Source organism: Buteo buteo, chromosome 2 (assembly GCF_964188355.1).
Source record: "Buteo buteo chromosome 2, bButBut1.hap1.1, whole genome shotgun sequence".
NCBI lineage: Eukaryota > Metazoa > Chordata > Aves > Accipitriformes > Accipitridae > Buteo > Buteo buteo.
This window is the reverse complement of record NC_134172.1, coordinates 50,656,041-50,668,720: the sequence shown is the minus strand read 5'-3', so window position 1 is coordinate 50,668,720 and position 12,680 is coordinate 50,656,041. Positions and strand designations below refer to the sequence as shown.

The 12,680-nt window shown below is 45.6% G+C and overlaps 1 long non-coding RNA gene across 1 annotated transcript in view; it reads right to left on the bottom strand.

Annotated features, from left to right (window-relative positions):
• Positions 1-7,209: 7,209 nt before the first annotated feature.
• LOC142043333 (uncharacterized) overlaps positions 7,210-12,680 on the bottom strand; it is a 55,274-nt gene continuing 49,803 nt past the window's right edge. The window contains exons 3-4 of the long non-coding RNA XR_012654008.1: positions 8,344-8,464; positions 7,210-7,737 (exon numbers count right to left, since the gene is read on the bottom strand). This is a non-coding gene — a long non-coding RNA (uncharacterized LOC142043333). The remainder of the gene's footprint in view (positions 7,738-8,343; positions 8,465-12,680) is intronic.

Genomic DNA, 12,680 nt, shown 5'->3' with positions numbered 1-12,680 from the left:
ACCCTTCTAAGTAAACAACTAAAAACTTATTAGGTCTCTTCAAGGGGAAAACCCTTCTTGCACCTTCAGAGCAAGACCTACCACCCTTAGTGGCGCATGGTGCCAATAACTGAGCTGGTAGATCTGCTCAGCATGGATCCATGGGGAGAGACTAGTGTGACTCTTGAAAGAAAAGCCAGGTTATTAGTACTGCACCCAAGACAAGAAGTCCCGGTCCCCAATGGCTCTGTAGTACTCCCAGCTTTGGAGCTGGTGGTGGAGTCAGTAACTGACGCATCCATTGCTTGATGTTGATGTGTTCTCCAATGCCTGTTTTACTTGGTGGCACTTACCAATAGATATCTGCAGGCAGAACTTCAGCTTGGCCTGCAGCTTTATGAGTGCCATAGGCAAAAACCTGTGTTTGCTTTTATTTCTGGTTCTTAAGCAGATGGTTAGATGCACTTTCTACTTACTCTCCACTTCACTGCAGAGGTGGTAGAACCAGGACAAGGATCCTCATAGGCAGTACAATGCAATATGGAAAATCTGGGCCTTTTTCTCCAGAGACAGAGAGAAAAGTTATTGCTATTGAGTGTTAGGAGAAGATGAGCAATGTCAGTATTACCGCATTTGGGAAAATGCAAATATGAAATTCTTTCCCAGTGAATAGTGACAGTACCGTGCTATGTAGAAATGCGGGGAATTAGGCAGTGTCATCCCATGTGATTTGTACATACTTAAGAGGGAATTAAATCCTTGTGAACCTATCCAGATTTACAGATGTTGAGGCCTGATTTGGCTTGCTGATGTGCCAGTTTTACATGGAGGCAACTCCACTGAGACCTGTGGAGTCATTAAACACTGACAGAAGAAAGCAGAGGCTCAGATGCTGCCACCGTACTTACCATGCCAAGAAACAGCATGCATTTCCCAAACACTTCATCCATTGAGCAATAGCAGCAGCACTAGCAAGGTCTTCCGTGACCTGCTTTGCCCATTGCCTTACCCATGAGTCCAGGGGGGACCACCTCCAGGAGTAAGAGGTCAGCAGTTTATCTGGACCCATTCTGGTCTGGGCTTCCCTGCAGTATTACAAGGATGTCAGCATCTGTGTTCTGCCATTTGCACATCATCACAGCTCACAGGCTTTAAAGGGTCCTTTGCAGTACCATTTGGTGCCCAGATTTCCCTTCCCTCTTAAATTACTGTCATATACTGCAACCACTTTAATGCCGGAGCTAATGCAGCACCCTCTCTGCTGAAAGGCTCTGTTTCCGGTATCCTAATTGCAATATACCCCATCGTAATCATTATCACCCCTGTTGAGGGATTGCCTTTCCACCACATACTGGGCCGAATGTTCTGGTTTACAGTGGTGCTACGCCCCCTGACCTTCCTCCTCATTTACGCTGGCAAGAGAAAAGTCAAGGCTAAAGCAACGTTCTTTTAAGTAGGCCTTTCTGAATATGCAGGGACCAGTGACATTAGGGCTGTGAGCCTTCCCATCTGTGTGCTGAAAGGATTGCTGCATCATGCAAAAGAAGCTAGGCATGTAAATTATGCGGGGTGCAAGCCATGTTGAACACGAAGAACAGCCTTTGAGCAAATGTCAGTCTGAGCATCTACTTTCCACCCCCATCCATGGAGGAAGGGTGGAGCAGGCTAGACTGGGATGGGAATGTGATCTGTATCATGCTACTGAGGCATTTACATGCCTACTGATTTTACTCATGCAACCACGTCGGGTCTCCCCAACTCCCTGCCCTTGATTAACTTTTAGCAGAAGAGTAGGCGTAGGGACATGAATGACACCGGCCAAGTGCATAAAGCTAAGCGTGTGCATGCTGTGTGGAGGATCCAGGCTTCACTTGTGATTCATGCTGTTCCCTGGGAGCAATCTGGCAGCCCTGCAGCCATGCAGCCAGGTGTCCATCCTAGGCCTTGTGAATGCAGCCTTGCAGTCTTTTCTTCTCTTGGCCCTTGGAATCAAGCCATGGGTGCTGGGAGAAAGGATTGGGTTTCCTTTTTGGTTTTTTATATTTTCCTATGAACCCACCCAATTTTGCAACATTGCAAAATGAAGGCTTTGCCTGTTGTTTCTTTTGTGTCCTGCTGAGGGGAGGGACAGAAAGAGCTGGGTGAGATAAAACAATGGAAATTAGAGTGGAATGGAGGAGTGTGAAAAACAAGAAGGTTGAGGTTGTGAAAAGCAGGATCAGGCTTGGGAGAGAAAAGCCCTTTTATGTATTTAGACATTGTCTTACAGGCATGCTACATATGCATCAAATACAAACCCAGTATGTATGGAAAGCACAGACAGGTATAGAGTTGCTAACAGAGCTTTTGTAAGCTACCATTCAGCCTAAGGTGCAAACTGGGTGACCTCGCCTTTAGCTAAAATCTATTAAATACACATAGGCATGTGTAAATTTAATTGCCTTTAAAAAAAAAAAAAGAAGAAAAACAACCCTTGGATTAAAAATGACAGCAAGATCACATCAGGTAATCTTACAGAGTCTGGCAAACTCTACAACTGCTTTTGAGTTACTCCTGAGCCTGGCAGTTCCCCATTCAGTGTGTGGTCCTTGGCTGGGGCAGCTGTGCCACTGATCTCAGTGCTCCCAGGCCTCCGGCTCACTTGCCTATTCTCCCCTGTTGCGCTCTCTTTCATTATAATGGGGTAATACGGAGTAGTGGTTGAGTTCAGCAAAAACACAAAAATCAAAGACTTTAATGTTTGACAGCCCTGCTTGGGATGGACTAGCGGGGCCTGATTCTTGGGGGGTGATGAGTACCTTGTCTTTATGAATTTTGTGCATGAGGGGCTCCTGAGACTCCCATGAGATGCCCATCTCCTTCTTCACTGCCCAAATCCATTTTAAAACACAGCACTCATTTTCATGTTTTCATAACACCTCATTTGCAGGCATGTGATTAGACCTAATTAATGCTTGTAATCAATGAATGCTTAATCACTGCTGGTGAAAAATGCTGGATAAATGCAGAGCACTGCTTGATTGAATGCTCTTTGATTGGCTAATGGATCACTCTATTACTCTTTCAGATTCTGCTTAAGCAGGCAAAATATCTGGGCTGGTGTAAAACAATCCTGCATTGATCTCTCCAGCCAAGTGGGGTCTTTCCAGTAATTAGAAGGGTGGTGACAGGAACAGACTTGGCTGTCTGGAGGACCAGGGGGCTGGAAAGAGGGTTTTTTTCTTGGTTTTGTTGTGTTGGGTTTTTTTAAAATTTTTAATTTGAAAGCTACGCAGCAAACAGCAAGGAGAAGACTGGTCAGATCTTTTGACTTTCAGCTGTAAAAAAACATTCCCTGATAAGCCTCTTGATTTAAACAGAGAAGAAATTTCTGCTCCCTGGGAGTTCCATTTGAGTAAGTCTGGCCCCAAAACTTCACAGGCTCAAATCTCTGGAACCAAATTCCAGGAAACATTCATATGTGGATGATGCATCTGTAACAGATACAAAGGGGAGAGGGGAAGCATTTGGCAATTAGGAGCTGGAATAATTTATAACTCCAGCTGGTACTTCTCTTTTTTCAGGTGAAATGTCTCGAGGGGAGGAGGAGAACCTGTCAGTGGCATGTTTTGCACTATGTCTTGCCTTTTCTGCATATTAAGGCTTTCCCTTATGAACTCTTCTAAATGAGGCTAGTTTCACGAGCATGGAGAACCAGCACTAGTTTGTGCTCTGCTCTCCAACACCCTGCACAAAGGCTACTGAGGAGCATCCTCACTGCTTTTCTCTGGATTCACACTTGTGGGCATGAGAGCAAACTGTGAGCCACTCTCGTAATGGGACCACATACCAGACATGGGTCCTAATTCCTTGGTTGACTGTGCCTTTCTGCATTCTGTGAGAGCAGGACCATCCAGTGCTAAGCACGCACAGGGCACAGATCCCAGCAGGTTTGGGGAGGGAGCAGAGGACCACAGGGATCCCCCCTGCATCCTGCAGGCTCACTTACACTGTGATGATGTTGCTGACGCTCTGTGTAGATCAGTAGTGAATCTTTTCCATAGAAAGAAGAGGGCATTAAGAAAAGAAATAGAGATGTTAGCTATGAGAAACTGCTTTTCAGTTTTCTTATAAATCCAGATGAGCTTTGTGGCATCCAGATAACAGATCATCTAGTACTTAATTGCAAGGCTAGGCACCTACAGCATCAGCACACATAAGTCTCGGAGTGCAAGCAAGGTTTCCACAGTCTAGCTCATTGTCTCTTTAACTTTACACTCTGTTCAAATGTTCAGGCCTGTGCTCCAACATAAATACATTGCCTGAATGTCCCTCCCCCTACATTACTCCTCTTGAGCTGTGGAAGATTATACGCAATAGATAAAAAAGTGCTTGTTTCTTTGACAAATGCAAGGCTTAAAGACCACCCTCTGTTCTTGAGCAAAATTAGCTTATCTTTGCCCCAAAAAATGTTGTTACTAAATATGAGCCATCATTTGTGTGTGGCCTGAATGAGACGCTCAATTCATCTTATTAGAGGTTATCCTTTGAGGAGCTTTAAAAGGAAATGCATTGTTCTTAATTATTCTTATCTCAACAGCTGTATAATTCCTGGTTTTGATTTAAAAAAAAAGAATACCCAAAGAAAGATTATACTGAAAGCTGGAGATGGGCCTGAACCCAGATTGCAGAGTTGAACTGCAGCTCTTAGTCTGTGCTAAACTGTCTTCCTCTTTCCTTTGAGAAGGTGTGTGTCTTTTCTCTTCTCCCAAAGTTAAAACATGAATCTGTGCAGAAAATGACAGAAAATCTCAGAAGAATAGATTTTGTATCTCTTTCTGGTTTTAAACTTGTCCTAATAATGTTCTTTTTGTTGTATCAGAAAACAGTAAACAAGACTTGGTGAGGAAACGCTACTTTCCTCTGTCATTCCTGCACCCCAAGTTACCCTGAAAAATTTTGTAAATATTTTCATCAGAAAGGCCCAAGCCCAACATTTCTTTTCCATTCAGTGAAAATTCTAAAAAAAATCAAAGCAAATTGAAATTTGGGTGAAATTTACTACCACGCTAAAAAGCCGCTTTCTGTTGGTTAAATGTTTGCACAAAAAGTGACATTTGCTGTGATGCTGTATGGTTGTCACAAGCTGCTACCCACTTTGAAGTGGAGCAGCATATAATGGATCAAATTCTCCACAGAGCTCAATGCCAGAGTTTCAAGTGCTTGGCATCTCGCGTTTGGTCCAGCTCCTCTGAAGTGGTCAGCATCCAGCAGCTTCTATTGTGACAATAAGTGGCAAGATGTTTTGCAAAAGGGCTTAGCTACCAAGCTGCTGAATTCTTCTGAAAAATCTGGTCCAGGATGGTATTGAAGGCAGTTTCAGCTGGTTTGATTGAACCAGCTGTTGAATCACAGTGGATTCCTTGAACTTCTTATTATAACATGCCTCTACCACAAAACTCTGCCCCCTCTCCCAACAACCAGGTAGTCAGTAGATCCTGCTTCCCACTGGTACCATTTTATTGTCCCAGAAATACAGATGGATCCTTCTTTTTCTTCCATCCTGTCTGCTCAGGCTCAGCCCCAATCCCTCTGTTTACGTATAGACAGGTTTTTTTCCCCATGGTTCAAGGCTGAACCCAGTAATATTAAGAGGACAATATGTCTCTCTTTTGGTTTCTTACTAAATGACATGTTGAAAGATGAGCATTGTTTCAAGCTGTGAGTGTTGGACTCCACTGGAAACATTAGTCCATGCACACACTGTACTGAGATGCATGTGGAATATGTGTGTGCCATGAAAAGGCTACAGGAAGGAGCAGAACTATGAACAAATGGGAACCTTACATGTACCAAGGAAGCTTTTTGTTGATAGCTTATATAAACAGCCTGAAGGAGAGTCTTAGTTTCAACTGGGATATTTAGTGCTCATTGCATTTGAAAACCAGACTGCCTTGGTGCCACAATATGGAAGGAGGCTCTGATTTTCACAAGCATTTGAGATCAAAAGGAATTAGACACCCCTAATAGCATGACTGTAGAAGCCTTATTTTATCCAATTTAGCAAACCTTGGCCACACCTTCTTTACACTCCAAATACCAATTTAAAGGTGTAAAATAAGTTAAGCAGCTGCCACAACTGCTAACCATGCTGCCTTCCTCTTGGCCATGACATAGGAAGTTGGAAGATACGCTACCATGTTTGGCTTGCCAAGCAGCTGCACATCCTGCAGGGGCTCTTTTCAGCCAGAGAGAAGCACAGCTCATGCATCCCTTTCTAGTACGTCCTCAGTATCTTATCCAGGAGGATTTGGTCAGTTGGACATGGGCAGTCAGAGATCTTCTTCCCACAACAAGATGTTTGAATGTTTCCAGGGATGAGGCATCTACAACGTCTCTGGGCAACCCATTCCAGGGTTTCACCACCCTCATTGTAAAAAATTTCTTCTTTGTATCTAGTGTGAATCTACCTTCTTTTAGTTTAAAACCATTACCCCTTGTCCTATTGCTACAGGCCCTACTAAAAAGTCTGTCCTCATCTTTCTTATAAGCCCCTTTTAAGTATTGAAAGGCTGCAATAAGGTCTCCCCAGAGCCTTCTCTTCTCCAGGCTCAACAACGCCAACTCTCTCAGCCTCTCCTCACAGGAGAGGTGCTCCAGCCCATTGATAATTTTTGTGGCCCTCCTCTGGACCCACTCAAGCAGGTCCATGTCTTTCCCGTACTGAGGACTCCAGAGCTGGGTACAGTACTGCAGGTGGGGTCTTACCAGAGCAGACTAGAGGGGGAGAATCACCTCCCTTGACCTGCTAGCCACACTTGTTTTGATGCAGCCCGGGATATGGTTGGGTTTCCGGGCTCCGAGCACAAGTTGCCGGCTCATGTCCAGCTTTTCATCCACCTGTACCCCCAAGTCCTTCTCCACAGGGCTGCTCTCAATCCCTTCATCCCCCAGCCTGTATTGATACTAGGGGTTGCCCTGACCTAGGTGCAGGACCTTGCACTTGTCCTTGTTGAACCTCATGAGGTTCACATGGGCCCACTTCTCAAGCTTGTCCAGGTCCCTCTGAATGGCAATCTGCCCCTCAGATGTGTCAACCACACCTGTCGTGGTTTCAGCCCAGCCAGTAACAAAGCACCACACAGCTGCTCACTCACTGTCCCCCCACTGCCCCCACCCACGGTGGGATGAGGAGAAAATATAAAGGCAGGCTTGTGGGTCAAGACAAGGACTGGGAGGGATCACTCACAACTTATGGTCACAGGCAAAAGACAGGCTCAACTTGGGGAAGAAACAAAATCAATTTAATTGACTACAAATCAAATCAAAACAAGGATATTAGGAAGTAAACCCAAACCTTAGAACACCTTCCCCCCACCTCTCCCTCCTTCCCGGCTCAACTCGACTCCCGCTTTTCTCTACCTCCTCCCCTGCAGCAGCGCAGGGAGACGGGATGGGGTTGGGGTCAGCTCCCCACACCTTGTCTCTGCCGCTCCTTCCTCCTCAGGGGGAGGACTTCTCACCCGTCCCCTGCTCCACCGTGGGGTCCCTCCCACGGGAGACAGCCCTTCATGAACGTCTCCAACGTGGGTCCTTTCCGCGGGCTGCAGTTCCTCACAAATTTCCCTGGCGTGGGTCCTTTCCGTGGGCTTCAGTTCCTCCCAAACTTCCCTGGCATGGGTCCTTTCCGCGGGCCGATCTTCAGCCACAGGCTGCTCCGGCGCGGGCTTTCCCATGGAGTCCCGGCCATCCTGGGGGGCCTCCGCTCCTCTCCGTGGGCTGCAGGGGGACAGCCCGCCGTCTTACCACGGGCTGCAGGGGCATCAACCTCCTGCGGCGCACCTCCTCCCCTCCTTCTGCACTGACCTACCTCGGTGTCTGCAGAGGGGCTCCTCTCACATTCCAATCCCACTACTCACTGCCGGTTCCCTTTCTTAAATCTGTTCTCCCAGAGGCGCTACCACCGTCACTGATGGGCTCGGCCTGGGCCAGAGGCCGGTCCGACTTGGAGCCGGGGAAGCTTCCAGCAGCTTCTCACAGGAGCCACCCCTGCGGCCCCTCCCCTGCTACCACCACCCCCCCCCCACCACACAAACCCATAACAGCACCACTGAGCTTGGTGTCATCAGCAAATTTGCTGAGGGCGCACTCCATCCCACTGTCTATGTCATTGATGAAGATATTAAACAGTACTAGTCCCAGTATAGACCCCTGAGGGACACCCACTCATCTCTGATCTCCATCCAGACATTGAGCCGTTGACCACTACTATCTGGATGCGACCATCCAGGCAATTCCTTACCCACCAAATAGTCTATCCATCAAATCCATATCCCTCCAATTTAGAGAGAAGAATGTTGTGGGGCACCATGTCAAAGGCCTTACAGAAGTCCAGATAGATGACATCTGTAGCACTTCCCTTGTCCACTGATGTGGTCACTCCATCATGGAAGGTCACTAGCTTGGTCTGTGTTTCCCATAGCACATTCAGGAGTTCACAGATGTGCTGAAAAAGGCATGTGCAAAAGATATCTTATGAAGTGGGGCTGTCAAGAGGCCACATAGGACAACCAGAGCACTATGCATGTTACATGACATGTGACATGGTCCAATGGCTAGGAGTCAGAACCCACCTTAATCAGTTTGTCCTGAGGACCTCAGGGTGAAACAGCTGCCCAGTTTGCATGGTGTATCACCATTGCACACACAATAGGCTTGCTAGGCATCCAGGGCACTCACTTTCCTCCCACAGAGCACATGGTAAATTGCTAGAATATCCTGACTGCCTGTTGTCTTTCTTATGTGGCATTTCCCAAAGAGCTAATCTTGAACTGAACATGCTGTGAAGAACTTCTGTAGGTGTCCCTGTAGATATATTGCCAGCTTAATCTCTGGCAGATAGGAGCAAGTGACTGCTATCCAGCCAGTGGTAGTATAGAGCAGCACAGAGCACATTGTTCGTGTTTCTCATACATTATTGGGTTTGGAAGGTATGTTTTTCTTTCCAGTAGATCTTAAAATTTCAAGCAAGTATAAAGCATGATGTTTGTAAATATCTAAATCATGATGATTTTTTTCATTACAATCATTCCGTGGTGTACTAGCTGCATAATTATAATGGACGGGATAATAAACCAGCTTGTGATGGGAGCTCTCTATTGGCATTCATACAGTTATGATCAGGCTCTGGCTGCTGGTAGGTTCAGCAAGGGCTGGTTATTTTGTACACCACCACCTCCCAGTTAATATGAATGTACATCTGAAGGTCACCTCTTGTCCAAAACACAGCAACTACTGAAAGCACCTAGAGACTCTTTCTCTGCAAGAGATACTACTCATTAAGTGGTGTTAGCTCAGAAGACCAAGCTTCATCTGAAAAGATACTCAGCTACTATCAGTAGTGGATTTGGGTTTTCCCTCCTGAATGGCACGGTCTCCATTTCTAATCCCCAAATGGTGATGTTCTTGCTTTTATTTCTCATTAATGAATGGCTACAGGAGGAGTACAAGATTAATGACTGCAGCACAGCCTCACTCAGTACCTACAGAAACGGCAGCTGTTACCTCATATGAAACTATTTTTCTGCTGGGTACTCATTCTACTTACACCAGCAACAGAGATAAGGACATTTACAGTTTCCCAAATTCCTTATCTTTATTTCTAGACATTCTTAGTGAATGTATAAAGCACCACTGCTAGGCATGAAACAGAGAGAGAAAAAAAAAAACCTCCACAAAGCTTAAAGATGCACTACAGCCAGATTTAAAACAAACAGCAAGGGGGTATGGCAATAGGCCATCTCTTCCAAAACCAGCTCTGACTCCTATCCAGACATATGCTTCACAAAAAGTGAAACTGCCAAACAGGTATTGATAACAGAGGAATTATTTTAAAATACTTATTTTCATTTAAAAAGATAATATCTGCAGCTGAAGAGAACCTGACCATTAACGGGAACTTTAATGCACCATCCACGCAGAAATAACCATTCGCCAGGACCGCAGAGATCAGACATGACAAAAAATAGCTTGACTCATCCAAACAGTAATTCAAAGCAGCAAAATATATCCAATCCTACCCAAAACCCCATCATGCATTTTCCACGTGGAAAGTAGACGGCTCCCACAGAGAATATCTTGTTGTCCTAAGCACTTCTGAAGTTGCACTAGAAAAATCTCTCTTCCACCAAGTCACGCAATATTAATGGACATATTGCTACTTATCACACACATACATCATTTTGTACAGCTTTGTACATTTATGTTGTTGCTAGTGTTACCATTTAGCAAGGACTTGACCTGAGGAATGACTGAGCAATCTCTGTACATGCAATGATCCCAGCAAAGGGCTGGGGGTGCCCAGTGCCTCTCATGAGCCAGCCCGTGCTGTACACAGTTGTCCTACATCCTGCAAAGCATGCAGGTGATTTATAGCAATAGCTTGAGTGCAAAGTGATATGGATAAGGCTTGTTCCTGTGGTGGAGTCCCAGCAGTGTCTGGTTCAGACTTCACTGAAGATGTAATACTGTTTGAGTATCATTGGTCTCATTTTATGACCTTGGGTGAAGCACCGGGCTGACTCTAAATGTGTGCTTGTAACTGACTATTATCCACCACTCAGCATCCAGAAGAGACGAGAACAAATCACCCACTCTTCACTGGCCCAATGTTTCTAGCAGCTAACAAGCCTCTGCTAACTGGAAAGGAAGGACTGTGCATTTCTGAAACAAGAGGATCTCTCACATCATAAACACAAAGTTGTGAATGTCATTTTACCAGAGGATACAGCTCCCTTTTCTTTTAAATTAGAGATGGGTGAAATAGGTTGGACAAAATAAAACCTGATCCAGATTTCCTCTGAAGCCTTGAGATGGCCTTAGCAGAGAATTAGATATAATGGACATGTTAAAGTAAGTAGATCTCATTTGAAAACATCAAAGAAACAGAAACACCACAGGCCACATCTTAAAAACTGGCTGCCTGAACAGTGAAAGGAAAACTGTGTAAGCACCACCTCATATACCAAATATGCACTGATGTGTGCGAAAAAGGATACTCACATACTCTACCACCATTCCTCCTCAGGCAGTTGTCCATTCCTTTACAAAAACCTGGTCTTGTACAGACAGAAAGTAATCAAATCCATTTGTAAGAACATTTTGGTTATCTAATTTTGAAAACATATCCCCAAACGATACACTCTGCCCAAAGAGGATTGGTATGCTCTACCAACATGCAGAGCTGTTGCTAATATTAGCATTCAGGCTGATTGAAATTTCTGTACAAAGCTCGATTTTAAGTACATTCATTTCTGAGTGCCCAAATGGAAACACTGACTTTTGTAGGGCAGGTTTTCAGTACTCTCTTCTTCAAAAGAGCCCTTCAGGATGTCTCCTGCTAGACCTCTCCCAGAGTCACTGTAGGCGGTTTTGGAAAGGTAATGCATGTTCCTCAATCAAGTATTTTCTCTCTACCTTTTGTGAAGGAATCCATGGTCCTTCTTACAGTGCTTCCTGGCAGGAGTGTTGCAGTGAAGTTTCCACATATTGCACAGCATGGCTAAATAAACTCTCTCGGAAAAATTTCAGTCTGACAGCATCAGGCTCTAGACTACAGCTGTGTCTGCTGCAAGAACAGAGGAGAGATGCAAAAATTATTTTAGTGCATCTTTCCACCCTGTTATCTTTCCACTGTCCTCAGCTGCCTCAGCATGAGGACAAACATGCTCCAGGGAGCCTGAGGTGTGCTGGCTGATGCCCACCCGCCCAGCCACCCCAGGCCACAGCCCTTGCAGGGCCCCTGGGGATCTGCTGCCTGCCCTGGGCATGCATCAAGGGAAAATGGGTTGGGAGGATGGGTGTGAAGCTGGCTGAGCAGCCCAGAGGCTCCAGCCCAAGATTTTGCCAGTCAGCTTTATTACAAACATTTGTAATGTCCCAATGAAAACACTTCAAAATGCTAGAGCTCACACCGCAGGCAACAACTGCAGAATGCAGTGCTTATTTATTTATTGTTATTTATTAAATGAAAATGAATCTGCTTCTATGCTTTTTAAATGCGGTGTGTGTGTGTGTGTGTGTGTGTGTGTGTGTGTTATAAAAAAATACTCCTTGCCCTGTGCAGTGGAAGGAGCTATATTTCCACTGGGGGAAGAAAGGAGCATGCTGAACAGGGGCACTGCATAGCCATGGCACCAGCTCCTGCAGGCTGTGTCCATCACAAGCTGACCTTTTTTAAAGCTCGGGAATCAGTTATAGTGCTCAAGAAAGTGAGGAGCAAGTAGCACAGATGTGTTGTCCAAGCTTCCCTGCAGAGCTCTGCCAGCACAGTGCATCTTAGCCATGTCCTGCAATAACCTTGTTATCCCAGTCCCTGGGAAGAGACTTTTGTAATTTTCCCATGATTTGATTTCTTGTATAGACTTTTCTACAGCCTGCCACACCAAACACAGTCAGGGTCTCTAATCATTGAGCCATTACTTCTTTCCATGGTGTCTGTCAGATTGAGCAGTGGTATTATTTCCATTTTTCAGATGCAGAGAGAGGCTCCAGCATAAGCACCAGCATCACCCCAGGAGCCTGAACAAAACTGGGAAGAAGTGGGCTCTGGGTGCAGGCAGGGGTGCAGGCGAGAGGATCCTGGCACTGTGTCAGGATGCATGAAGGTTGACCTGGAGCTGCCAGAGCCACAGTTCACAAAAGCCATGGGGGTGAAAGCTAGC